We start from the raw sequence: 27,986 nt of genomic DNA, 5'->3' as shown, positions 1-27,986 counted from the left end.
TTCCTCACATCAACAGGCACACCGCAGCTGAGAAAACACACATGACGGGAACCACCAGGGGTTGGGGTGTAATTTATGGAAACAGCCAAGGTCTCTGAATCTGTGACTGTGACATACGGGCTCCGAGGATTCTCTCCTGGTACGTATCTAAGTTTCCTCAAAGGTTCTTTACAGAGGACAGCTGGCTCTCCCTCAAGAGGCCCAGGAAGTGTGGGACTGGCAGCGCCACCCCATGCAGGCTGCTATGCATGTGGGGCCCATAGGGGGGACAAGGGGGTCGCTGTCTAGAGACTAGGAAGCTGCTCCCTACCCCAAAGGGAATTTGGAAAAATGATGGAGCTAACTCCCCAGAGGAGAGCCAGGAGCTTCCTTTTCCATTTAACACAGAACCTGAATGCCAGACGGACCTAGACCTCTGGAACACAATGTGTAGCAGGGAAGCCTCTCGGGCTGGGTGGGATCACTTCACCTAACGCAGCACGTATGCCACAAACTCACCACAGCACACCTTAGCCTGCATCAAATCGTGGCAGCTCCTGTTCTGGAGACAAATCACCACTGTTGTCACGATGGGTGACCTCAGTCACCCCACTCCAACGCCCACCTCATGGCTGACATGGCGTGTGGCAGGAGGAGGTATGTCACTGTGCTCCTAGGACACACTATAACCCCAACCCTCCCACCCACACACATTTATGCTGGGATTGGTTTGTGATGCAAAAGCGCCCTTGGCCCTCTCTTGGGAAGTAACTTTTTCCTTCATGCCCACACTGCAAAAGGCCTCTCTTGGCATCAGAACATCTAACAGAGCCTCAGAGCAAGCCGTGCTGACGATGAGCTCTGCGTCCTCACCGCTCAAGCCTAAATCCCAGACACAACTCCCAAAAGTCAACAAGCTTTCCATTAAGTCAGAGCTTTTTTTCTTTTTCTTTTTTTTTTTTTTGAGATGGAGTCTCACTCTGTCGCCCAGGCTGGAGTGCAGTGGCCGGATCTCAGCTCACTGCAAGCTCCGCCTCCCAGGTTCACACCATTCTCCTGCCTCAGCCTCCCAAGTAGCTGGGACTACAGGCGCCCGCCACCTCGCCCGGCTAATTTTTTGTATTTTTAGTAGAGACTGGGTTTCACAATGTTAGCCAGGATGGTCTCGATTTCCTGACCTCGTGATCCTCCCGCCTCGGCCTCCCAAAGTGCTGGGATTACAGGCGTGAGCCACCGCGCCCGGCCTTTTTTTTTTTCTTTTTTAAAACAGTTTTGCTCTGTCGCTCAGGCTGGAGTGCAGTGACATGGTCTCAGCTCACTGCAACCTCCACTTCCTGGGTTTAAGCGATTCTCCTGCCTCAACCTTCCGAGTAGCTGGAACTATAGGCACGTGCCACTGCATCTAGCTAATTCTTGTATTTTTAGTAGAGATGGGGTTTTACCATGTTGGCCAGGCTAGTCTCAAACTCCTGGTCTCATGATCCGCCTACCTTGGCCTCCTAAAGTGCTGGGATTACAGGCGTAAGCCATCAAGCCTGGCCCATCGAGAGGTTTTTTTAAAAGCTTGTGTTTCCAGCTGCACACGTGTGTTGAAAGGTTTCTGAAGCTTTCTGCAGTTGGAAACTCAAGCTTTTAAAAAAGCTCTTGACTTTCCAGCTGCAGAAAGCTTCAGAAACCTTTCAACACGAGTCAAAACCCTCAGCAATGAAGGAGAACAGAAAGGTAGAGATTTCTCTTTAAGGTGACTTCAGACTTGAGCCCGTGGCCCAGGAGACCCTCTGCTGATGGAGGAACCAAAGTCAGGGCAGAGAGGGGTGTTCCAGAGCTGGACCTTGGGGTCCTGGTCCTGAAAGTGCTCAGTGCTGCTGTAATGTCTGCCAGGGCTTTGGAGCCTCCATCTCCTACCACATTTGGCTTCTTGAGTCCTTCCCTGGGTAAAAGGGACCAATGGTTTTTCCCACATGTCCTGCCTCTGACCCCAGGCTCTCCTTGGGTGCAGACGCCTGGAATGCCGTTCTCCTGGTTGCTGCTGGCCCACCCTGCCAGCTCTATCTGCTGTCATCCACACAGCCTCATACACACTCTTTACTGACCCATAGGAAGCGAGTTTCTGATGCGCCTGTTTCCATGATTACCAACTCTCTCACTCAGCTGTGACCTTTCTGTGGCTCATACATCACTGAGTCCTGCAGGATATCAAGTTCTGTCTCTAACTTGATTCCCCTCCTCCCTTTCCTCCAACTGGACTCTAAACTGCAAGTGAATAGGGGATGTGGCCACTCTAAACCTTGTAACCTGAGCAATCATTAGGAGAGTGCCTGGCACAAGATGGGTGCTCAGGAAATGTTAATTTGAACTGAGATCTATCACAGACACACAGACGTATGAGAATTATACTGCACCAGAAATACATAAAACAGAGAAGTCACTAACAGTCATAAAAGTGAAATAACTTCAGTTTCAGTGATAAGAAATTTGGAAATCTTTCAGTGAACCATTTCAAAATTGAGCTAAATATACATAGATGGAAAATTAGTTACGAGAATCAAAATTCTTCAAGATAATTATTATTTCCCTTAATTTATCTGTACATTATAAAAAACAAAACAAAGAGTCCCTTGATCCATCTAATTAGTTAAGGTTACTCTCAAAATTGAAAATGATTTCCCCAGCTCCGGGGATGCGCAAGTGTGAAATGAGAACAAGAGTCTTACGGGTAGTGTTCCTGCACATACGCGTATGCACTAACGTGCACTTGGAATTTACCAAACACATGTATTTTTTGTTTTACAAACCTACGATGAACCACACAAGCCTTGGCTCGACACTGTTCCAGGGGCTAAGTCTTAACCTGAATTAACCAAGCTGCACTCTGGTCCGATGACACTTTGGCACTAAAAGAACAACTTCCATTTTTCTGAGGCTGAGTGTTTTCTCATTTCATGCTGTGAGAATCCTCTGAACCTGCCTTAAGAGCACTCAGGAAGGTGGTTATAGTCAAAATCTCCCTCTAAGGATTAGTAATAACACACGACCAAAGCTCAAAAGCAGGAGAAAGTGAGCACCAAATTCCTTCAGTGTGCTGGAGCACACACAGGCTTCCCACAGGCAGATAGCAAGAGGCTCTGGGATTATGCCTACAAGCTAGCCATCCTGCTAAGCTCTTAAGAAAACAGAATGGGCCAGGTGTGGTGGTTCATGCCTGTAATCCCAGCACTTTGGGAGGCTGAGGGAGGCGGATCACAAGGTCAAGAGATCGAGACCAGCCTGGCCAACATAGTGAAACCCCGTCTCTACTAAAAATATAAAAATTAGCTGGGCGTGGTGGCACAGGCCTGTAGTCCCAGTTACTTGGGAGGCTGAGGCAGGAGAATCGCTTGAACCCGGAAGGCAGAGGTTGCAGTGAGCCGAGATCGTGACACTGCACTACTCCAGCCTGGTGACAGAGACTCCATCTCAAAAAAAAGACAAGAAAGACAAGACAAGACGGAAAGGAAAGGAAAGGAAAAAGGAAAAAGGAAAAGGAAAAATGAAAAAGGAAAAAGGAAAGGAAACAAAAAACAGAACAAGGACAGCCTACTGGGCTGTGGCCTGAGGCACCAGTAATGACAGCTCTCTGCCCACTGCAGTGGTCAGTGCTTCCACCAGCTTGGCTCCAGTGATCTCAGGTCCACCTTTGTGCTCACAAGTATCCCAATTTCTTCAGAACCAGGTGGCATTCACAGCTGCCTCCACATGGATGAGGAAACTCAATTCTCAGCTTAGGCCTTGGCTCAGCCGCACGCACACGTGTGTGTGTGCGTGTGCACACGCATGTTGGGGAAGAATGGGGAAAAACAATGAACAAGCATCGACTGTCTAGCCTTTTTCAACTGGAGTTCTTAAAACAAAGCGACTATTAATATTTTCTCAATTCTCCTACGAATGGAACATAACAAGTACCTTTCTAGATACACAGGAAAGATGTTAACTACATTACATACAATGGATGCCTGGCTTCTGAGGCTTAACTCTCGGAACACTGAGTGAAAACGGCTGCCACTGGCTGCACGACCTTGAGCAAATTCCCTAACCTCTCTTGGCCTCTGTTTCCTCATTTTAAAAGTGGAGAAAAACAACCACAGGAAGGTTAAGGAACCTCCTTGAGACTCTCCTTATCTAGAAACCTGGGCTGCGTCGCCACGAGCTCCCTCCTTTACAGGGTTGTGGTGAGGATGAAAGTGCCAAAAAGGACCTGGCACACATGCTCAGTAAGTGACAGGATTTTTTCTTAAACATCCTTTTCTATCTGGGAAAAGGACTACAAACTCACAACTAAGTACACCTTAAAGGACTATTTTAATTGACTGAATTAAAAAAAAAAAAAAAACCTTTCAAAGAATGGTTAATACAACCAACGTCCTTCCTCTATCATGTTTCCCCTAAAACTACAGCACCTTATGTAGTCAAAGAATAAGGGAATGTTAGAGATGGTGAATGATAACGGTATCTGGGCCCAGTTCACAATCTGAAAGATAAGCACTGGGCAAGGAGAAGAGTATTCTGTCTGAAGATCCCAACTGGAACCAGCCCCACAGCCCACTGATGCAACCTAAGAAGCCCAGCTCCAGCTTCTATTCTTACATAATCGGCAACAGAATGAGGACACACAAGATCATAAACATTTCAGCAGGAATAAAAACTAAACCAAGAGAATGCACCTGCCAATCTATATCAGGCTACGTACTACAGGGTTTGTGAGCCGTCTGTAGCTTTGATGCACAGATTGGAAAGGTCCAGCTTAAGGGACTTACGATGTCCCGTTGTTTAATTTTATGACACCATCACTCCACTCTTAAACGTGTCGAAGAACATACACTTATGTTAAAATTTATGCCCAACGGCCAGGTGTAGTGGCTCACGCCTGTAATCCTAGCACTTTGGGAGGCTGAAGTGGGTGGATCACAAGGTCAGGAGTTTGAGACCAGCCTGACCAACATGGTGAAACTTTGTCTCTATTAAAAATACAAAAACTAGCCGGGTGTGGTGGCACGCACCTGTAATCCCAGCTATTCAGGAGGCTGAGGGAGGAGAATCGCTTGAGCCTGGGAGGTGGAGGTTACAGTGAGCTGAGATTGCGCCACTGCACTTCAGCCTGGGTGACAAAGTGAGACTCCATCTCAAAAAATAAATAAATAAAATAAAAAATGTATGCCTACTATAACGAATTCTATTGCCGAATTTCAAAAAAATTTACTTGTGGTAACGTGGGACTCATTAGTGTCACAAACCCCAGAATGAAAACTGGTGGTATTGATTACAAACTCTCTTAGCAGAAAGAAGGTCTAAAGACTCTTTAGGAATTAAGCTAGAAAGAATCTGTGTTTCTGATGCTGAGCATAGGGAACAGGTTGTACAATCAACCGCATCACCCCAAAGCCTCCTTGGGTCTACTGCCTCCTCAGGTCGGGGTTCTACTGTTTATTCCACATCGTGGCTGTCCCTCTGTCCCTCTAGGCTGTGTGATTGGGAATGTGTAAGCTGGGATGCACACAGTTGCATCTCTCCCTGAGTCATGCGCATCCTCTTTCTGCTGCTCTAGTTTTTTCTTGCGGGATACAATGTCAATTGTGTAATGTGTCCCCTCTATAGGGGTAAAGAGATGTGCTGATGTGCTCAGAAAATGAACGTGCTTCTCTGGATGCAATGAGGTACTAAAACACCTACATCTTAAAGGGGCGTAAATAAGAAGAGCAGGGATCCTCTCCTGGGAACTCAAGCAATCATTTAAACAGTGCTGCTCTCACAGAGCAGCAAATAAAGAGGTGAGTGAGATCTGCTTATGGCAACAGCAAAGATGAGCGGTTATATGCTAACTCTAGGTAGGAGTGATGAATACCTGAACTAATGAATATCACTTAAAAATTCTTGTCACATATTATCTGGATCAGAAGGCTGTGACACCACAACCAGATGCTTTGAAGGCATTTTCTCTGCTCCCTCTAGTTAAAAGACAATTAACAGTTCTTCTGTACACTCTTACTTACCTGTTCCAGAAGGCTACTAATAAAGAGGTCAGGTTACTTGTTTTCCAGTCCCAGCTAAACTTTCTGTCTCCTGCTGTGGGCAGGAATGGCAGTGGCATGTCACCAGCATTCCTGAGTGGCAGAGGGCAACAGCTGGCCATCAACATGCCAGTCATGGGCACAGCTCTCAGCTGATGCAACAACCACATTCACTTCAAGGACAATCTAAAATTGAACTTAGGGCAGCACCTGACAAGTCTCTTGTGCTGGCACCTTCCTCCTGGGCCCACCTAAAAGCAGCTCTGCACGGCAATTTCTGCCAGCCACAGGTCCTGTGTCCTCCATCTTCCTTCCTTGGAATTCCTAGCAAGACTGAGTCAAGCATGGCCTTGGGTCTATACTGTTCTTTAGAGGAAGCACCGAGGAAAATGTATCTCTTGAATTATTCTACTTCTATTTCAGAATTTAACATGTTCACTGTCTAAAATGAAAATGGGTGCCGGGCGCGGTGGCTCATGCCTGTAATCCCAGCACTTTGGGAGGCCGAGGCGGGCGGATCACAAGGTCAGGAGATCGAGACCACGGTGAAACCCCGTCTCTACTAAAAATACAAAAAATTAGCCGGGCGCGGTTGTGGGCGCCTGTAGTCCCAGCTACTCGGGAGGCTGAGGCAGGAGAATGGCGTGAACCCGGGAGGCGGAGCTTGCAGTGAGCCGAGATCACGCCACTGCACTCCAGCCTGGGCGACAGAGCGAGACTCCGTCTCCAAAAAAAAAAAAAAAAAAAAAAAAAAAATGGGTTTCACATATAAATGGGCAATTGAATTAATAATACCAACACCCATCACAGTGTAAGAAATAACTTGATTATTAACTTCTACTGACGGCCCCATGCTTCCTTCTTCAAGAGTTTCAGACTGCCCGTTTGCCCTCTGCCCAGCTAGAGGGTTCCGAACCCTCAAGAGAAACCCTCAGGGAAAGTTGACACTGTGCTTTAAGCAGAAATCATAACTGATCCAAGGGAGACCCTGGATGCAACCACAGAAACCTGAATGGCAGCAGGGGCAGGCTCCCATTTTAAATCCTGCCTTCCATGAATTCACAAAGGCTATACAGGAATCCCCCAGATGCTGAAAGGACCCTGAAGAGTATCAGATAACGATGTACTTCCAGCTCCTGGTGACCAAACAAAACAACGTAACACAACACAACCAACTGTGGCCTCAGAATGCCTGACCAGCTACCTGGAGGGTTTTATTTCTTGAAGGGAAGCCTTCTACCCAAAAAAAAAAAAAAAAATTCCTGGTTCACAGCAGTCAAAAGAACCACAAAGGAGCAGTAGTTTCTAAGCTTCCATGTAGGTGAAGACAAAAATTTTTATAAATTTCATGAATACTTATATCCCAACTGGTCAAAATATCAAGATATTTAAGAAAACTTGTAGGACTACAATTAACTATTCTCTCCTCACAAATTTTTCTTTAGAATCAGAGAGACCAAAAAGAAAAAAAAAAAAAATTACCACTGCTCCTATATAAATCGTAAGAATAAAATAGAGCCAAGAGAACTTCTTAGGAACCCCTCTGATCCCAAGCCAAGAGATCCTTCCCACATTGATAATGGGCATTATCAATAACGAGAACATTCCTGAGGTCCTATGAGCTTGTGCAGCCCTGTCTTGTAAAGACAGTGAAACCACACAAATAAGGCTTCCTACTCCCTGGGCCTGAGCTCTGAAACCCAGCCGAGATAGAATCCCAAACAGCCAGAGGGCTTCCCTTCTGAAGGCAGTGAACTGAACATACATTATTTAAGATGAATATCCAGAACTCTTACAAATGAAAAAGAAAAGGACAATCCATTGAAAAATAAGCAAAAGACTTACACAGGCCCTTCATGAAAAAGACACATAGCCAATAAACTGATTATAGCATGCCCAATATGATTAGTAACCAGGGAAATACAAATTCCTCAAATGCCTAAATTCTTTGTGTTGGATTTTCAAGTGAAGTTTACCTCAAGGAGATAACACAGAAGACAAAGGTTTTGAAATCTACTATATATTCTCTCAGGGGAAAAGCTGCAACTTTGGGTGCAGAAGTAGTGTGCAGAAAGGAGAGAGGATAAAAATATGACTTGAAAGGACTGCACAAGTAGAAAAAAGATAGATAAAGGGAACATACTCAAATAGATTCAACACTATTTCATTCAAAATCCCAGCTGGTTAGTTTGTGAACAAGACAAGCTGATTTTAAAAATTTTAAAGAAGAATAAAGTGCCACTCATCAAGATACTCTTGAAAAACAAGAAAAAGGTAGGGGACTTGCCAAGTCAACTATAAACAATTATCCTAAAGCTAGACAGTGAAGCTACTGGGATAGACAGAGAGCCCAACAGAACAAAACGGCTAAGAAACAGATTCACACTCTTACGGAAATTTCACTCTGACATAGCTGGCAACACAAATCAGTGGAGAAAAGGCTGGACTTCTCCAGAGATGACACTGGGACACCTGGTGATTTATTACAGAAACAAGTAAATCTGCTCTCCTTCTTTATGCTACATAGTCACCAAACCCAGGGACTAAGAACTTAAATATGAAAAGCAAAATTACAAAATTTTAGAGAACAGTAAGTATAGGAGACTGCCTAAATGACCAAGAGAGATTTCCTACAAATAAAAGCTCAAAGCATAAAGATTGATATATTTAAGGAGAGAGGATAAAATCGTTTAAATTAACAACACATTAATCTTTAATCAATCATAAAAAATGTGAAAAGATAAGACACAAGCTAGAAGGTATTTGCAACATACATTATTTAAGATGAGTATCCAGAACTCTTACAAATCAAGAAAAAGACAATCCAATTGAAAAGTATGCAAAAGATTTATATAGGCCCTTCATAAAGAGGAAACACAAATAGCCAATAAACTCATTAAAGGATGCCCAATATGACTGGAAACCAGGGAAATACAAATTAAAATCACTCAGACATTTCAAATTTATAATGTTGGTAAGCATTTTAAGGTCTAATTCTATCAAGTGTTGGCAAGCATGTGAAGTTACTGGAATTCTTATATACAGCTGGAAAAAAAAACCCAACAATCTGGCTTCACTTGGTAAAATAGCAGATACGCATACCTATAACTCAAAAATTGTCAACTATACCCTGAAGAATTCGTGTGCATGTGTACCAGTTGATGTATACAAGAACGTTTACAGCAGAACTGTATGTTAACAGCAAAACACTGGAACCAACTGAAATGTCCATCAACAGCAGAAAAGAGAAGGAAAAGATGTTCTATTCACACAAGGCTGTGAAGTACCACAGGATGCGGAGCTGCCTCTCGGGATAAAGAGGAATGAAAACAGCAAGGTGCAGGACATTCTTCCTCCATGACTCCATTCACAGGAAGTTCAAAGACAGGCAAAACTAATATACTGTGTAGGAATACACATATATGAGGCAAGCCATAAGGAAAAGGAAGGGGTTATAGCAGAATATCCAGTGTAGTGGTTATCTTTGAGTGGAAAGGACGGGGCATTGCACTGGAGAGGGAACAGTCTGTGCAACCTTAAGCTGTGTGGTGGCAACAGTGTGGCTGTTTTTATACCATACACAAATGTTATATTAACTCTTCAATATTTAATTAAAAAAAATTAAACCAGAAGATTGCCAAATATTCCAATTCTGCATTTAAATAAAGGTTTCTCTTCTCTACAGATAATTTGGAAATGACATGCAAGTACTTCCTTGCTCATTAGCCAGCCAGGTAAGGGGTTTAATGACTTCTCTTCCACCTGACCTCACTTTTCCCTATTGCCGACTGCCTGCTCACTCTAAAGGTGCTGTCCGAGCTCCACAGCACACCCACTGCAGGGACGCTCCCACTTGGGAGCACACTTCTGTGTGTCAGCTCTTCAAACCCACAGGACCTCCCCTTCTTTCTTAGAATCAGTTTTCCTAAGTGTTTGTTGTATTATCTTTACGAAAGTATAGTGCTTATGAAATGACACTTCTTAGAAAGACGTGTGTGAGCTGGGAAGGGTGACATGAAATCTTCAAAATTATCAAAGTCAGTCTAAAATAAGCAGAGCTGTGCTTCTAGATAAGGCAGAAAATGACTACTCTATAGGTGTCAACAGTCTCCAAATATAATCTACAGCACAAGTAGCCTCAGGGGTATGAAGAATACGTCTATGAACTCATATCAACTCACTCTCGTGTCTGTAAAACCTGAAAAACGAAATACATAAATGGAAGGTACTAAAACCTTCATCCCCAGCATCCACTGACGAGCCATGTCAATGCCTTGTTCTTTATTCACAGCAATTTCAGAAACCTCTGTGCCACCCCCTCCATTTACTTCTAGATTTCTGCTGTTGTGTGGCTCAGTGGATGCCCCTACTTTAGGGAATCCCAGCAGGGGCAGACTAACACAAAAAGCCAAGCTTGCTGTGCCTCTTGTTTACAACAACACAAAAAATGTCTTAGGCAAGACCCTACCATGACTCCTACCACCACACGTGCTAACAAACAACCATGAGGAAGGGGATGCAGTTCTCTCTGGTCACCCACGCTCTGCAGTCAATCTGAGATTCATGTTGTGAGGAGAAGTCAGGGAGCCACCATGGAAGGTCGCATGGAGGGAACCTTACCGCTTCCCTCTCTAAATGAAGCCCCAACTGTAGTATGCGAATAAAACAATCCGTCAGCTAAGTGCACACTGTTTTGTATACGTTAATAGTTTTCCATTTGTGAGGAGAAATCAGTGCAGCAATGACGACCCTGTCTCTTAAATGCATCCACTTCTGCAAACAGTTCATCACCTCCAACTGCCTATGGCCAAAGAGCGTCTCCCCTAAGATCCTGTTCAATCTCTCTGTCTGTGGGCCTGTCAAGATACAAAGCCAAACTCGACGGAATTTCTCTGGCAGAAGTGAAAATACATCATGGGTTAAGAACAAGAGTAGTTAGATGGTGAGGATGTTAACATAAGGAGGTGGGCATGTACAGGAAAAAGGAAAACCAATACCAGACACCTAAAATCCAAGACCTAGAGACAGTCATCCTGTGACCTGAAGCAGAGCCATGTGCCACAACCAACCACTCCACATCTGAACCCAGAGGCATCCTGTGACACATCTGCAGAAACAAGAACATACAGAAGAGCAGAGACCCCGCTCCAGACAGCTACACCCACGTACACAGAGGCCTTTGGCACAACTCCTGGCCAGTTGTCACTCCCCCCCAGGTAGGGAAGCTGCTGATCTGGGGAGTGGAAAAAACAAACCTGGCATGCACGGTTCAGCGTCCTCATGGTTTTGGCAGCTAGCTGCTCTTTTTTGTCCTCTTCCCCAGGGGAGGCTCTTCCCCTGCCCACTAATCTACATCCCACAGTCCGAACCATATCAATAACTAGAGGTAATATTTTGAACCCATCTCTCTTTGTTCAGAACTTGGGGAAGGGAGAAGGGGCACTAATTTATCAGTCTCATTCGGAGACCCAAACAGTAGTGAAGATAGAGCCCCAGAAACCTAAGTCCAAAATTCTCCCAACTAATTCTTTTCTATCTAGTAAATATTTTTAAAACTATTTTTTTTTTAAATATCGTATTTATCCAGTTAAACTATGTACATTTTGAATCCATTCTTCCATAAAACATACATACATCTCAAAACTAGCTATACAAGAGGGAACTCCTGATCTTCACTTCTCCCTCCCAAACTTACCTCCCCATCTTAACAAGCAGCACTTCCCCTACTCAGTGGCTCCTGTGCCAGCTGGGGATCCTCCCTGACGCTGTCCTCTCCGATTTGCCCCTTCTGATTCAACACCAAATCTCACCAATCCTGCCTTCCAAAATATTATCTAAAAACAAACAAACAAACAAACAAACTTCTCTCTGCCTCAACTGCCACCACCCTTATCCAGTCTCCGGGTTACCTTTCATGATCACACTGACTCCTACCCGGTGCTGTTTCCACTCCCCTTGACCTACTACAACCCAAATTCCACGTTCTGTCTTAAAAATAACAAAATAAACAGGAAAACTGATGTTACTTCCCTGTTTGAGATTCTTTATTAACTTGTCACATTCTCAGCACAAAAATCTAGTTAGGCGTTCAACAGCATGGACTCTAAAAGCCACAGTGCCTGACAGTAAATCCCAGCTATGGTATTTCCAAGCTGTACATACTTAGGTAACTTACGCAGCCTCCTATCTATGTGGTCAATGAACCGATGCACGTAAAGACTGAGAACAGTGTCTGGCACCTGAGAGGCCCTCAGGACCTGCTATTACTGCCATGGACCATGCAAGGCCCCCATGACCTGACCTCTCCCCGTCACTGCTACTTCACCCCTCCCCATTCTCCTTTTTGCTCCATACACTCCAGCTACACTTATTTTTTCAGCTTCCCCTGAGTTCCAAGCCTATCCTTCTCCAGGGCCTCTGTACAGGCTGATCCCTTGGCCTGGGGGGGCTCTTCTGATTCTATCCTTCCCTCCTCATTCCTGGGGTCATAACTGAAATGAAATATCTTCAGATATTCCTTTCTTAAGTTAGGTCCCACTGTCATAATTTCTCATAATACTAAGTAGATTTCTATTATTGCACTTATGAGAATTTATAATTATATATCTAATTATTCACCTAATCTGTCTTCTTCACAGAATTAAAATTCTAGAGGCCGGGCATGGTGGCTCATGCCTGTAGTCCCAGCACTTTGGTAGGCCGAGGCGGGTGGATCACAAGGTCAGGAGTTCTAGACCAGCCTGGCCAACCGTGTTTCTACTAAAGAATATAAAAATTGGCCGGGCATGGTAGTGGATGCCTGTGATCCCAGCTACTCGGGAGGATGAGGCAGGAGAATTGTTTGAAACCGGGAGGGAGAGGCTGCAGCGAGCCAAGATCGCGCCGCTGCACTCCAGCCTGCGCGGCAGAGTGAGACTCTGTCTCAAAAAAAAAAAAAAAAGTATTAAAATTCTAGAAACCAGGGAACATGTCTTTTGTTTATTGCTGCATTTCTCACATCTCACACAATGTTCAGTGTTCTACAGATCTCCAATAAATATCCGTAAGACGATTAAGTATAAAGAAATCTAGTAACAACTTGACTTATATGTTGTAAAGAAATAACCTAAAAAGTCATGTACATGCTCAAGAGGTTTCAGGTTAATGATTCATTCTTGAGACCAAAAACCTCAAAGAAGGCATTTGTAAGAAATAGAAATAAACAAAATACACAATTGAAAAAAATCAAAAAAGCTAAATCTAACAAAATCCTTTTTAAAAAAAAAAAATCCTTTTATGCTTATATTTTTACCTAACCTGGAAAATGAGTATCTCTATCTCCATCTGTCTGTCTATAGATAGATAAAAACAAGCTTAGCCAAAACTTTTTCCATCTATCTATCTATCTATCTAAAAGATAAAAACAAGCTTAGCCAAAACTTTTTCCTCTCCCCTGGGTCTCAGTATTCATTCCTAGCTTTCTAAAAACTCAGCCAAGACAAAATTCCCTATCAACCATAAATACCTGCTTTGAACACAGTCAATATTCACCCCTACCCCTCCATCTAGGAGCTTTAATTATGGCTCCAAAGTATGCATAACTCACACTAGCAGTAGAGTCCATCTACAAGGCACGTGGAGGCCCTCAAGAGTTATGGTCAGCATCTGTTACGCCAGCACACCAGAGCAAACATCTGCCGCAAGGTTGTGCTGAAAACATTTCTATCAAGTGAGCCATCGTGTCTGGAAGATTACCAGCCCTGGAGGGATGTTTGCCAGCAAAGTTTCAGCTCTTTGTGAAGCAGCCCTCTGACCGAAGCAAGCCACACAGAGTGCTGCAGAGAACACGATGTGCATTCTCTGGGGGCATTTTCAAGGGTTTCTATTTCATAGAAAATGAAAGGATTCTAAACCATGTAGAGATGGTGGAAAATATAGTTGGATACCACCCAATGAACATGTGCACCAAAATACCATGATAAAGTTTATCCTGAAAGTAGGAGAAGGAGAATGTGGTGGGCTTACTCACAAAAAGGAATAGTAAGGTGCTCAGATAGGAATTCTGCAGGGATTCGTCCCCAAGTTCCCAAAGAAGCAACCTACCAAGAAGGAAGCTATTTTGCCAGATACTGTCCTACATTTTATAGTACTTGATCTTACCTTTCCAGATGTTTCTGTGAATTTTTTAGTCTAGTGCACCATCAGTTCACTAACTGCTCTAGGAAGATCCAAATACAATAGTTTCCGTCTCCATCAAGGGCAATAAATGCCAAGTAAAATGCAGTATCCTATTTAGTGTGGCCTGTGTGACTGGGGGCCCAAAGCCAGGAACCATAGCATCCACATCATCTGGGCTTTTCTGATTGGACCATAGTGTGACAAAGAGCAGTGGCTTAGGGGACCCTCCTTTCTCTTGCTGACTCAATCTAAACTGCTCTGGGTGAGCACTCCCCCTTTCCATATCCCATTTAATTCTGCTCATAAAATGGGGTTGGTTTCCTAACAGGTCAAGGTTTTTTAAAAATAGTACACAGTGTTAATAAAACATACTGGGCATCTCCCAACAAATGGACCCAAGCGCAGGCAAGGTCCATTTCTGGTTATTTCTGTTATCAATATTATTTGAAGAGCATAGGTAAGATAAAATAACAACCCTCAACTCTGATACATCCATAACTGGGCAACTACATAATACAGAGACAATTTACATGAATGAAAGTTTAATGGCATCAAATCAACTATGGATTACTAGTATCCAGGTAAAAGTAAAAACTATAGAGTTGAAAATGTCACTAAGAAAAGATATTAAAATATAAAAATACCTTTTAAAACTTCATTTTTTTGTTTATAATCTGAAGGGCAATTAGAAGCTTCAGATGATAGGAGCTCAAGGCCTAGGATTTTGCCATGAAGCCTGGTCACCTCCAATCTCCACCTGGGGACTTAAAACACTACAAAATCCTATACATTATAACCCAAGAAAAATCCCTGCTTCTCCACTAAGGGCTCCTGAGACCAGAAAGACAAAAGAAGGATGGTGACCTATACTTCGGGAAAACCAAATTAGCTGCCATTTCTCGACATTCTATAATCCCAACTTTCAATTTCTAATGCTGGTGGCTCTAACTGTACAGGTACGACAGAGCTGAAATCCAAAGTAAACAGACATAATTCATCTTGCACACAACACTATACAGAGCTTTCCCCATTATTAAGAAGCTTCGCCAAAATCTTGATTGGAAGCATGCTAAACATACTGCCCACAATTCCAAATTAAACAATTTTGAGAAATATTTCTTGCTTTTCAGATTCTCAAAATATTTGAAGTTCAACAACTACATACAGGCAAGATCATTCTGATCATCAACTGCTCAATTAATTCTCACTACTGTCCTGGGAAGCAGATAATATTATTACCATTTTATAGATGAGAAAACTAAAGCACAAGGAGATGAAGTAATTTGTCTAAGGACAGCGGGAGTGGAAGAAGAATTCACACACATTTCCACTCTCCAGTAATTTAACTTAAGAAGGAAGGAGCTACTGCAGAGAGAACAAACTTATCAGTCATGGAATCCCACATCACTCAGTGCTGGAGAGGGGGAATGAGTAACAAAAAAGTGACAAATCACAAGGTCTGAGTCCCAGCTCTCAGCCAGTCACCCAATTGCTTCAGAAGACTGTTACCAAAAGGAAATAACAATACATTAACTTGCTCTGTAAACCATAAAATCCACTACTAGTGTATATATTATATTTCCATGAAGCACTTACCACAGTTACACTTGGTTTTTGTTTGCATTTCTTAGCAGGTGATTAATATTTTAAGGGTAGAGAAACTGCATTACTCATTTTTATATCCTCAGCATCTATCTAAAACGTCTTTCCCATAGAAACTCAAATGTCTGTTGAGTGACTGGTTGAGTGAGTAAATAAATGTAAATAAGATAAAAAGGAAAACATATTTTAAGGGCCAAACAACCTAAAAGCATTCAATGAGGGAAGTTTGTTACCAGACTTTCAGATAGGGTATCTAGTATTTCCTGTAGTGTATTAAGATACTGTATATTCCCCTTCTCCTCCCCACAGAATAAATCAAGTACAAAGAAACTAAAAATAATAATACCAAAGAATGAGCAATTTCCAGGTCAGGTGCAGTGGCTCACGCTTGTAATCCAAGCACTTTGGGAGGCCGAGGTGGGTGGATCACAAGGTCAGGAGTTCAATACCAGCCTGGCCAATATGGTGAAACCCCATCTCTACTAAAAATATAAAAAATTAGCCAGGGGTGGTGATGCATGCCTGTAGTCCCAGTTACTCAGGAGGCTGAGGCAGGAGAATCGCTTGAACCCGGGAGGCGGAGTTTTCAGTGAGCCGAGATCACGCCACTGCACTCCAGCCTGGGCAAGAGTGAGACTATGTCTCAAAACAAAAACAAAACAAAAGAACAATTTCCTCTTTGGTCTTGTCTGCATTACTAGTTTAGGAAAAAAAGGAACCTCTCCTGCTCAGCTGTGCAGGCACCTGGAGGCATCTGAAGCTGGAGGTAGGAAAAAAAACGTGAAGGTGAGCTTGACCTAGAAGGAAGGTGAGCTTGACCTAGAAGGGTGACTGCGAACAAAGTGCTTTGAGGAAGCAACGTCAAACTTGTGTGGATCTTTTTGTAAACAGGTTCATTTCCTAAATTCTTTTGTGGGAATGTAAGACATTTGTGTTTCTAAAAGAGGAGAGGAAACAGAAACAAAAACCAAAACCACCAGCCTGCAACGAAGGCCTGCAGTGGGGGCACAGAAGGAAGCAGGAGAGGCTCCGGCAGAGAATCAGCCAGTGAGTGTCCAAGGAACATGGGAGCACAAATCTGCGAAGGAACACTCGAATGAGGACCAATTTCATTATTATTATTCTGCTCTGTAAGGCATAGGGGACACCACCCCTCTCTCTGTGCTTAAAGGACAGCCATTCCATTAACTACCCACCTTGAATGGATTCCAGAGAAAGACCTTGTCCCCCAAGGAACATTAGCAAAAGCCTTCAAGCAAGGGCTAAGAGCCTTAGTGACAAATGAGAAGGCACAGAACAACTGGGCAGAGATCATCTCTTGACAACCTATGCTAATTCTCCTGTTCCTACCATCAGGAAAGTGGGAGGGGGAAGAGCTGCTGTCCTATCACTTGGGGTCCATTCTGGGGTCAAATTTGAATCCCAGCTTCTAGAGCTGAATTCAATGTGGAGTTTATTGTCTGTGCCAAAATTCAAAAGCTGATCAAGTTGAAGAATGTGACATGGACATAATGTGAAGTACATGAAAACTCACATACAAAGTACCTGTCCTCCTGGAATCAGTCCCCAGTTATCACAGAGCCGAGAGGAAACCAGTCCCCTATTATCAAATCCTCTTACTCTTGACTAGAGTGATGGAATTTGGGAGGAACGTAGCAGACTTCTAAAGATTGCTCAGCTACAAGCAGGATTTTCATCTCCTTTTCAGCCGTGGATAACAATGAAAGCAGTCAGCCGTCTAATAAGTCAAGTTTAATTTTTTTTTTTTTTTCTTTTTTTTGGAGACGGAGTCTCGCTCTGTCGCCCAGGCTGGAGTTCAGTGGCCGGATCTCAGCTCACTGCAAGCTCCACCTCCCGGATTTACACCATTCTCCTGCCTCAGCCTCCGGAGTAGCTGGGACTACAGGCGCCTGCCACCTCGCCCGGCTAGTTTTTTTTTTGTATTTTTTAGTAGAGACGGGGTTTCACCGGGTTAGCCAGGATGGTCTCGATCTCCTGACCTTGTGATCTGCCCGTCTCAGCCTCCCAAGGTGCTGGGATTACAGGCTTGAGCCACCCCGCCCGGCCAGTCAAGTTTAATTTTAACAGCATAAAGTATTGCCCACTACTCCTCTTTGTAATTTCCAGAAGTAAAACCCAACTCGAATTAACTTAAAAAAATTGTTATTGAGGTAAAATTCACACAACATAAAATTAATCTTTTAAAGTTTACAATTCAGAGGCAGTTAATACATCCACAATGTGTACAGCCCTCACATCTAATTCCAAAACACTTTCATCGTCCCCAAAGGAGACCCCTTTCCCCTCATTAAGCAGTCAAAATGAACTTTTTCCACAATGGCATTTTGTGTGATACATCATGCTTTCTCCACAGTGTCAGTTTATTCACTTTCAATAGCATCTTTGCATTTTAAAGGTAAGGGAAAACCCAAAGGACCATGAGAACTAACACTCACAAATGTGCTTTCCTGTCTACCACGTGACTGTATACACATCTGGTGAGACAGTTATCTCAGGCAAAATGTAATGTGTGTCTTCCCTGGGAGGAGAAACAGGAGCTGATTCTAATGGAATGTTTACTATGTGACAGATACTGAGTCAGAAACAGCACAGCAGCCAAGACTGGGTGCTCTGCAGCCACACTGCCCAAGTTTCAGTTCCGATTCAGTGTGAACTCTGTGTTCTTTGGCAAGTCATCATCATCTCTCTGCCTCCTTTGTCTTCACATGTATTGTGATGGCAACACCACCACTTGCCTCATGGAGATGCTATGAAGGTTAAGTAAGTTCAAGTGCTTAGAACAATGTCTAGTGCCTAAAAAGAGCTCAATCACTGCTGCCTTATTTGACGTTCACTACGACTCTGAGGGAGGTTCTATTTGTGCCCCCATTTCATTACTGAGGAACCTAAATTTTACAGCATCTAAGAGACTTACCCCAAAGCCCCAGAGAATGAGTGGGATAGCTGGGATTTGAACCCAATTCTGAGTTCTGCTGGCTTAGCAACCATTCTGTAAAATGTACCAGGGAACAAAACCTTTCTGATCACATTTACCAAACTCATGTTAAGCAAAATCATGCTCACACATGAAAATGTAAAAAAAAACAAAAAACAAAAAACAAAACAAACAAACAAACACACACATGAAACTGTCACCAAAATGGCACTAACCCAACTGTGCTAAGTTTTATTTCCTGCTGGCTTCTCAGTTCTCTAAGCCTTGAGGATCCATGCTCCTTAGACCATTATTAGCTCCTCCCCTATATGCAGTAAGTTCCTGGCTCTTCTGATCTTTCCCATTCTTACTGGACACCATCCCCTGACTTCAGGCTCTCACCGTTCTCATTCACAGAGACTAAGATCTTCTGCTATTTGTACTTTCTGATTTCAGGCTCTTTATTCTCTGATACACACTGCTGCCAGAATAATCTTCAAAAGATTGACTGCAACTTTCAACTTTAATTCAATAATACAAATATTTCTTGAGCATCTAGGTGCAAGGCACCATGATGGAGATAATATGGAGTAAGACAGTCCTTGCCTTCAGGAGCTCAATCCAAAAAGGGAGTCATAAGACAAAGCAGAGCCAGAGAAGGGCCCTAAGAGAGGCACGATGTTCTACGGGGGTGTTCAAAGGAGTTATATCCTCTTCAGATTAGAGAAAGATTAATGAAGGAAATTAAGTTTAAAAACAGAGCATTTCCACATGGAGTAAGAGAAGGGCAGGCATTCTGGGCAGAACACTGCAGGAAAACGGCAGACAGGAAGTCTGAGTGTTTGGCAAGGGCCAGAAGTGCAGAAAGAAAAGCAGCAGGGAAGGGGCTTGGAAAAGCTGATTTGGACCACAGTATAAAAGGTCTTGACTCTCAGGCAAGGGGGTCAGTACTGAGTGTGACTGATGAATCTCCATGGCTCTGCTCTCCTGTGTGCTTTGTTCAGGGCTGGTTCTCACCGTCTCCCCATCACTCAAGGCCTAGTCCAATTCTCAGCTTCTTCCTAAAGTGTGTCTTGACCACCCCAGTGTAAAATAAGATCCCCTTCTATTAACAACGACCACCTCTACAATTTATTTGGCAATTAATCACGTAGTGCTTCTAACACCTGTTACCAGTCTTAAATGATTTTTCCTTTTTATTACTTACGATGCGTATTTATGTTTTGACTCCCCAGTGAAGTATTCACTGAACTCTAGAGTAGGGGAGGAGTGTTCCTCAAATCTGGAAGATCACCAGAAAATACGCAGCTTACAAACAGATTTTGTCAGGTGACTCTGAAGACCAGCTGGGTATGCCATAATCCACTACACCCATGGAATCAGGCACAGGGCCTTGCTATACTACAAAAAATTTGCTATTTTTACAGATACCTGTGATTTGTACTTTATGTCTCAACAGGAAACAGGTGCATCAATGTGCACGGCCACTAAGAGTACATGAGTGTCCCTTGCTTTTCAACAACCTCATTTCTACTTAAAACTGATAAACTTTTTTGTAAATATAATGGGTGTGAAGTAATATGTGCATTTTAATTTGCATTTCCCTATTTGTTAGTGAGGCTGCAAAACTTTCCAGACTTTTCAGATTTCCTCAGATAAAACTGCCTGTTCTCATCTTTCACCCATTTTTCTATTGAACTAGTTGTATCTATTACAGATTTATACAAGTTCTTCACGCATTCTAGATACTAGTTCTGTTATGCTCTAAATATCTTCTCAGTCTGTCACGTTTTTCTAGCTTTACGGCTCCCTGTGAAACACAGACTTTTCAAGTCTTAATACAGATAAATGTATGATCACTTACTTTTTGAGTTGTACTTTTTGTACTATTTCTTATAAACCCTTCCCTACTCACGGAACATTAAAATGTTCTGTTTCCTTATAAAGTTTTGTTTGTCCTGGCTTTAACTTATCTGGAAGTTATAATCTTATTGTATTTTGTTCCTATGCCAGCTAAGCCCATTGGTCCCAAACCATTTACTGGATAATTCGTTAGTTCCCCACGGATATCACATAGTTCTGCCCCCATTACACTGACGTCTCTATTTTGCATCAAGACCACCAGGTCTTAATTACTCTAACTTTGTAAGTCTTAGTTCATTTGGACAAAGCCTATCTTCCTTGTTTCTTACTTAATTTTCTTGCTATTCTTGGATCTTTATTCTACCACACAGATCAGTCTGCTGGCTCCACAAAAAACCCTGTTAAAACTGTGACTGAAATGATGTAGTAATGAGAGAGTAAGGGTGTCTTTATAATGTAGAGTACTTTTTCCATCAACATTGACACACCATCTCTCCATTTATCTATGCTTTTTTTTTTAGATCTTTTAATATTTTATGTCTTTTTTTTTTAAATAAAGAATTTGCATATCTTTTTTTTGAGATGGAGTTTCACTCTTGTTGCCCAGGCTGGAGTGCAATGGCATGATCTCAGCTCACTGCAACCTCCGCCTCCCAGATTCAAGCGATTCTCCTGCCTCAGCCTCCCTAGTAGCTGGGATTGTAACAGGCATGCGCCACCATGCCCAGCTAATTTTGTATTTTTAGTAGAGATGGGGTTTCTCCATGTTGGTCAGGCTGGTCTCGAATTCCTGACCTCAGGTGATCTGCCCACCTCGGCCTCCCAAAGTGCTGGGATTACAGACGTTAGCCACTGCGCCCGGCCTGGCTCCGTATTTTCAATAAATTACATTCTCTACTTTGTTGGTGGTGGTCCACAGGAACACTACCGATTTTTAAAAAATCTTTAAACAGTAAAATTTTTCTATATTTTCATTTGTTCCAGTAATTAAGTCTCTACATTTTTAATGTGGTTAAATGCATCACCTACAAACAAATCAGTTTTGCCTCTTCTTTCTATTCCTGTGTCATATATATTTGTGTGTGTATTTGTGTGTGTGTATACATATATATTATAGTTCGACAAACTCACGCTCTGTTGCCCAGACTGGAGTGCAGAGGTATGATCACAGCTCACTGTAACTTGAACCCCTGGCCTCAAGCAGTCCTCCCACCTCAGCCTTCCAAGTAGTGGGGCTACAGGCACACGCCACCATGGCTGGCTAATATTTTTATTTTTGTAGAAATGGGGTCTTTCTATGTTACCCAGGTTGGTCGTGAAATTTTGGCCTCAAGTGATCCTCCCTCTTTGGCCTCTCAAAGCACTGAGATTACAGGAGTGAGTCACTTCACCTGGCCATATATTTACATACTTTTACATAAACACACATATATAGGGTCTTTGTCCAATTGTGTCATATAGAAATCTGGCCGGGCGCGGTGGCTCAAGCCTGTAATCCCAGCACTTTGGGAGGCCGAGGCGGGCGGATCACGAGGTCAGGAGATCGAGACCATCCTGGCTAACACGGTGAAACCCCGTCTCTACTAAAAATACAAAAAACTAGCCGGGCGCGGTGGTGGGCGCCTGTAGTCCCAGCTACTCGGGAGGCTGAGGCAGGAGAATGGCGTAAACCCGGGAGGCGGAGCTTGCAGTGAGCTGAGATCCGGCCACTGCACTCCAGCCTGGGTGACAGAGCAAGACTCCGTCTCAAAAAAAAAAAAAAAAAGAAATCTGAGTAAAAAGTCTAATAATATTAGTGATGACAGTAGGCAACCTTATTTTGCTCTTTATTTTCAGTGAAGGACTGACAGTTTCACCATTAATTATGATGCACAGGGGCTACATGTGTGGCTCACGCCTAAAGTCCCAGAACTTTGGGAGGCTGAGGAAACAGTAATCGCTTGAATCCAGGAGTTAGAGACCACCCTGGGTAACATGGTGAAACACCATCTCAAAAAAAAAAAAAAAAACCAGAAAAAAAGAAAACAAAAATTATCCAAGCGTGATGGCGTGCACCCGTAGTCCCAACTACTTAGGAGGCTGAAGTGGGAGGATCACGGGAGCCCAGGAGGTCGAGGCTGCAGTGAGCCATGATTGCACCACTGCACTCCAGACACAGTGAGACTCTCTCTCTCAAAAAAAAAAAAAAACATATATATATATACACACACACACACACACGCACACATATATAAATATATATGACAATATAGTTTTGGAAGTTATTATTTTTCACATTAAGGAGATGTCCTGTCATTCCTAGTCTCCTATAAGCCATCATTACAAGGAACGCTGCATTTCGCCCACTGAATTTTATGCAGCTATGGAAACAAATGCACTTGTTTCTCAGTGAATTATATTATTTCTCAGTGAATGGCAAACTACATTTTCAAAGACAGCCGAAACAGTGTCTCCCACCTCACATAGTCTTTAATGTGACCTTGTCACTCTCCATCAAAAGATGGGGTCTTCCAGAGCCCAAGGAGGGAGAATTGCTTGAAGCCGGGAGGTGGAGGTTGCAGTGAGCCGAGATCCTGCCACCGCACGCCAACCTGGGTGACAGAGTGAGACACTGTCTCAAAATAAATAAATAAATAAATAAAGATGGGATCTATAACTGGGTGCAGTGGCTCATGCCTATAATCCCAGCACTTTGGGAGGTTGAGACAGGAGGATCACTCGAACCCAGAAATTCGAGGCCAGCCTGGGCAACAGAGACAGTTCTCATTTCTACAAAAAATAAAAATATTAGCCAGGCATGGCGTCATGCACCTGTAGTCCCAGCTACTCAGGAGGCTTGGGTGGGAGGACTGCTTGAGCCTGGGAGGTCGAGGCTGCAGTGAGCCGTGACTATGCCGCTGCACTCAGCCTAAACGACATCAAAACCCTATCTTAAAAAAAAAAAAAAAAGCCTACTTTCCCTTCCCTTGAATGTGAACTGGACTTAGTGATTGTTTTGTAAACAATACAATACAGTAGAAGTGATGCTGTGTTAATTTTTTTTTTTTTTTTTTTGAGACAGAGTCTTGCTCTGTCACCAGGCTGGAGTGCGGTGGCGTGATCTTGGCTCACTGCAACTTCCGCCTCAACCTCCGGGTTCAAGTGATTCTCCTGCCTCAGACTCCTGAGTAGCTGGGGCTACAGGTGTGCACCACCACACCCAGCAAATTTTTGTGCTTTTAGTAGAGACGAGGTTTCACCATGTTGGCCAGGATGGTCTCAGTCTCTTGACCTCATGATCCGCCTGCCTCGGCCTCTCAAAGTGCTGGGATTACAGGCATGAGCTGCTGCGCCTGGCCAATACTGTGTAACTTCTAAGGCTAGGTCAGAAACGGCCACAGAATGCAGCCAACCATCTTGCTGTGGGGAGCCCAAGCCAAATGCAGAGGCCAAGTATAGGTATTCCAGGTTTCCATCCCAGCTGAGCCCAGCCTCAGAGTCACCATCACAGCCAGGTGGCAGACGTGTGAGTAAAGAAGATCACAGCTGTTTATGTCACACCCAGCCATTTGTGTCTTCCCAGCTGATGCCCCAGAAATCACGGCACAAAGACACCCTTACTGCCCCATTCAAAATTCCTGAACCATGGAATCCATGAACAGAACAAAAAGGTTGTTTTATACTGTTTTGGATGGGTTTGAGATGGTATGTCATGCGACGGTAGAAAGCTGGAACATAAGACTAGAGTCTTTCATGGTAAACTATCTTTGCATTCCTGGGATAAATCCTACTTGGTTGCCATGTAGTACTTTTCATACATTGCTGGGTTCAGTTTGTTAATATTCCACTTAAGACATTTTATGTTTTGCTTAGCGAAGAGAGAGATTGGCCTACAAAAATGTTTCCTTCTTACATTGTATTTACATGGTTTTGAGATCAAGGTTAAACTTAGCCTTTTAAAAAAAGTTGTGAAGCTTGCCTTCTTTTCCTCGTCTCTGAGAAATAGCTTAAAGATTTGTTAATTAAATATTGAGTATATTCACCAGTAAAACTGCCAGGGGGAGGTGCTGGTGCTGGGAAAGGGGTACTTAAACCAATGATCCAGTTTTTTTTTTTTTTTTTCCTGAGACGGAGTCTTGCTCTGTCGCCCAAGCTGGAGTGCAGTGGCGTGATCTGAGCTCACTGCAACCTCTGCCTCCCGGGTTCAAGCAATTATTCTGCCTCAGCCTCCCTAGTAGCTGAGACTACAGGCATGCGCCACCATTACCCAGCTAATTTTTGTATTTTTTGGAGACGGGGTTTCACCATGTTGGCCTGGCTGGTCTCAAATTCCTGACCTTGTGATCTGCCCGCCATGGCTTCCCAAAGTGCTGGGATTACAGGCCTGAGCCACTGCGCCCAGCTTTTTTTAAGAACATAGAGACAGAATCTCACTAGGTTCAGGCTGGTGTCCAACTCCTGGCCTCAAGTGATCCTCTTGCCTCAGCCTCCCATAGTGCCGAGATTACAGGTGTCAGCCTGGCCAAAACCTTAGCTTTTTAATTTCAAATCATCCTCGGTTTTTAAAAGCAGAGTGTCTCACAGATTCTAATCTGAGATTACTCTCCCACAGTAATTGTTGACTAGATTAAGCTACTTCTTGATTAACAGAGTGAGAGAGAAGAAGAGTCCTTGGGTAATCAAAAACCACAGTAAAAGCACACCAGGGCCGACAATCTATACAGCTACTTACAAAGGTGGGCTAGATGGCAGCAGACTTGTGCCGACCGTGTCAGGGCCAGGCGGAAGGCTGCTCTGGGTGAGGTGATACAGAGCCAAGCTCGGTCCTGAAAGCTTGGCTCCTCACCCCACCCTCCTTGAGGATGCCTATCAGCCCTAGACAGTCACCAAAATATTGCCAGAGCTGGGGAGATGAAGCCCCTGGTCCCTGTGCCACTTCTTTGGAATAAACCAACTGACTATATGTCGGTTTTTTGGGTTTCCTTTTTTGGGGGGTGGGGGTGGACAGGGGAGTAGCAGAGGTGTTGTCCGAAGTATCATACAGTTTTTGAAGACAAAGAAGACTGCAGGCTAAGTTAAAACACTGAAAGCATAGTGACTGATGGTCAAGAGTGAGAGGTGAGCATGGCTCTGCTGGTAGCAGTATGCTCAATATAATCTCTCAGGAGGACACAAGGCACTGGCTACCAAAGGCCTTAAAAATGCACATACTACTTCAAATAAATATTTCTAGGAATGAATCTTAAGGAAATAACTGCCCCAAAATAAAACAAAGTCACTTATTAAGAATTTTTCTTTTGCAGCAGTAACCGCTCCCCATAAAATACCCCAGAAACGGAAAACAAATGTTCAAAACTAGAAGTTGGTTAATAACATTATGACGTCTTTTAAAATGTAACCATCAAAAATGACTCCACAGATACATGCTTTAAGCAAAAGATCAATATAGATAAGTTTTAAACAGTTATAAAATAAAAATAAAATAAAAAATTAGGTTATAGAACAGAATGAGGCCATTTCTGTTTAAAATATTTATTGATAAATGCCTAGAAACAGTCTGAAGAATATGGGTCAAATTGTTAATTAGTGGTCATCTCTTAGTGATGGAATTACTGACTTTTCTTTTTCTTTTTTGAGACGGAGTCTCACTCTGTTGCCAGGCTGTACAGTGCAGTGGCGCGATCTTGGCTCACTGCAACCTCCGACTCCCTGGTTCAAGCGATTCTCCTGCCTCAGCCTCCCGAGTAGCTGGGATTACAGGCACACGCCACCACGCCCAGCTAATTTTTGTATTTTTAGTAGAGACTGAGTTTCACCATGTTGGCCAGGATGGTCTCAATCTCCCGACCTCATGATCTGCACGCCTCAGCCTCCCAAAGTGCTGGGATTACAGGTGTGAGCCACCACGGCTGGCCTGATTTTAATTTCCTACTGTATATTCTTCTGCGTTTTCAAGGGGGGAAAAAATTACTAAAAACACACCCCTTCCCTCTCCCCCTAACAACTACAAAGCCAAACTTAAGTGTATCACGATTTTTAACTGTAGTAGTAGGATTCTAAGTGAGTCAATCTACCAGATTCACATTTTTTTAAAACTGAGACAGGGTCTCACTGTTTCCCAGGCTGGAGTGCAGTGGTGTGACCACAGCTCACTACAGCCTTGACCTCCTGGGTTCAAATGACTACAGGTGCGTGGCACTATACCTGGTTAATTTTTTTATTTTTATTTTTTTGTAGAGACAGGGACTCACGATGTTGCCCAGACTGGTCTCGAACTCCTGGACTCAAGCAATCCTCCCTCCTTGGCCTCCAGAAGTGCTAGGATTATAGGCGTGACACTGTCCCCAGTCAGATTAATATTTTAAGGAGAAAAAGGCAGTACTGCAACTTTTTGATTTTTTAAGGTGCATTTTTAGGAATAAAGGGGCAACAGGTCTGCAACTTACTCTCAAATGGTTCATGTGGGGGAAAAAACCACACACACACACACACACACAAAAGGAGGGTTAAATAATGTGTTAAGATGTTAATATTTGGAGAATCTAGGTAAAGAATATATGGGAATGCTGTATACTCTTCTTGCAAATTCTTGAAGTTTGAAATTATTTTAAACCAAATGGTTTTTAAAAAAAATTATGCATAGAATAACCCAAACTTTTTGAAAGTCAAGTGTTACACACAGAATAAATTTCTGTGTATCTGCATGTGTTTTTGTGAGAGGGAGAATAGTTCAGAATAACTAGAACAGGTTGAAAATTGAGAATTCCATTTAGTCCAGTTAGAATCTTAAAAAATCTAAGAAGTATTACATACATATATAATTGTAGACCATATTTTCAGCCCAGGTAAAAGTCCGAGTTCATACAACTTTGTGGAAGGAGTGAAAAGAACCCTGCCACAAATGTGCTACAGGGCCCTGCATCATCTCCACAACAAAACACCCAAGTTTCAAAAATCCACTTCATCAAAGATCAAGAATAACTCTGGTTAGAACTGTTAAATCAGTGGAAAGTTAATGAACACGGAGGATAAAGTCCAGAAAGTGCTGTCTGCAGGGTTTGGGGCGGGCATTCGCATTAGGAAACCCTCTGTGGTACAGGTTCTCTTAGTGGCCAACTGTTTGGTGATCTGCACATTTTTAGCATAGAACCTTGAAATGATACAGCTGTGATGGTCATTACAGAATTCTCTTTTTGTGTGACAGAATTGTGACAGGCTCCCAGGACCTAAACCCAGAAGGAAGCAGGACCACATTTCTGCCCAGAGAAGGAGACGGAGCAGATTCCAGGACACCGATCAAACAGAAGCTTCCATCACAGTGCCCTTTGCTACCTTATGAGACAGTTCGCATCTCAACAGCTCTAGGATACAAAGCAAGCACATATATTTATAAGTTGGCCAAGGAATCCTACTGTGAATAAAGAATT

At 43.2% G+C, this 27,986-nt stretch overlaps 1 protein-coding gene and 1 long non-coding RNA gene across 12 annotated transcripts in view; one reads left to right on the top strand and one right to left on the bottom strand.

Annotated features, from left to right (window-relative positions):
- Positions 1-27,986, bottom strand: part of LOC105479209 (arginine-glutamic acid dipeptide repeats) — a 466,387-nt gene that overhangs the window by 27,134 nt on the left and 411,267 nt on the right. The window lies entirely within an intron of this gene.
- Positions 3-27,954, top strand: LOC105479201 (uncharacterized). Of its 2 annotated transcripts, XR_011606047.1 has the most exons (5): positions 3-139; positions 5,611-5,783; positions 9,709-9,757; positions 18,373-18,563; positions 27,764-27,954. It is a non-coding gene; the product is annotated as an uncharacterized lncRNA (long non-coding RNA). The 2 variants fall into 2 exon arrangements; XR_003017595.2 differs by lacking the exon at positions 5,611-5,783 and having other exon boundaries at positions 4-139.

Source organism: Macaca nemestrina, chromosome 1 (genome assembly GCF_043159975.1).
Source record: "Macaca nemestrina isolate mMacNem1 chromosome 1, mMacNem.hap1, whole genome shotgun sequence".
In the NCBI taxonomy this organism is placed as follows: domain Eukaryota; kingdom Metazoa; phylum Chordata; class Mammalia; order Primates; family Cercopithecidae; genus Macaca; species Macaca nemestrina.
This window is presented reverse-complemented; position numbering and strand designations above follow the sequence as displayed.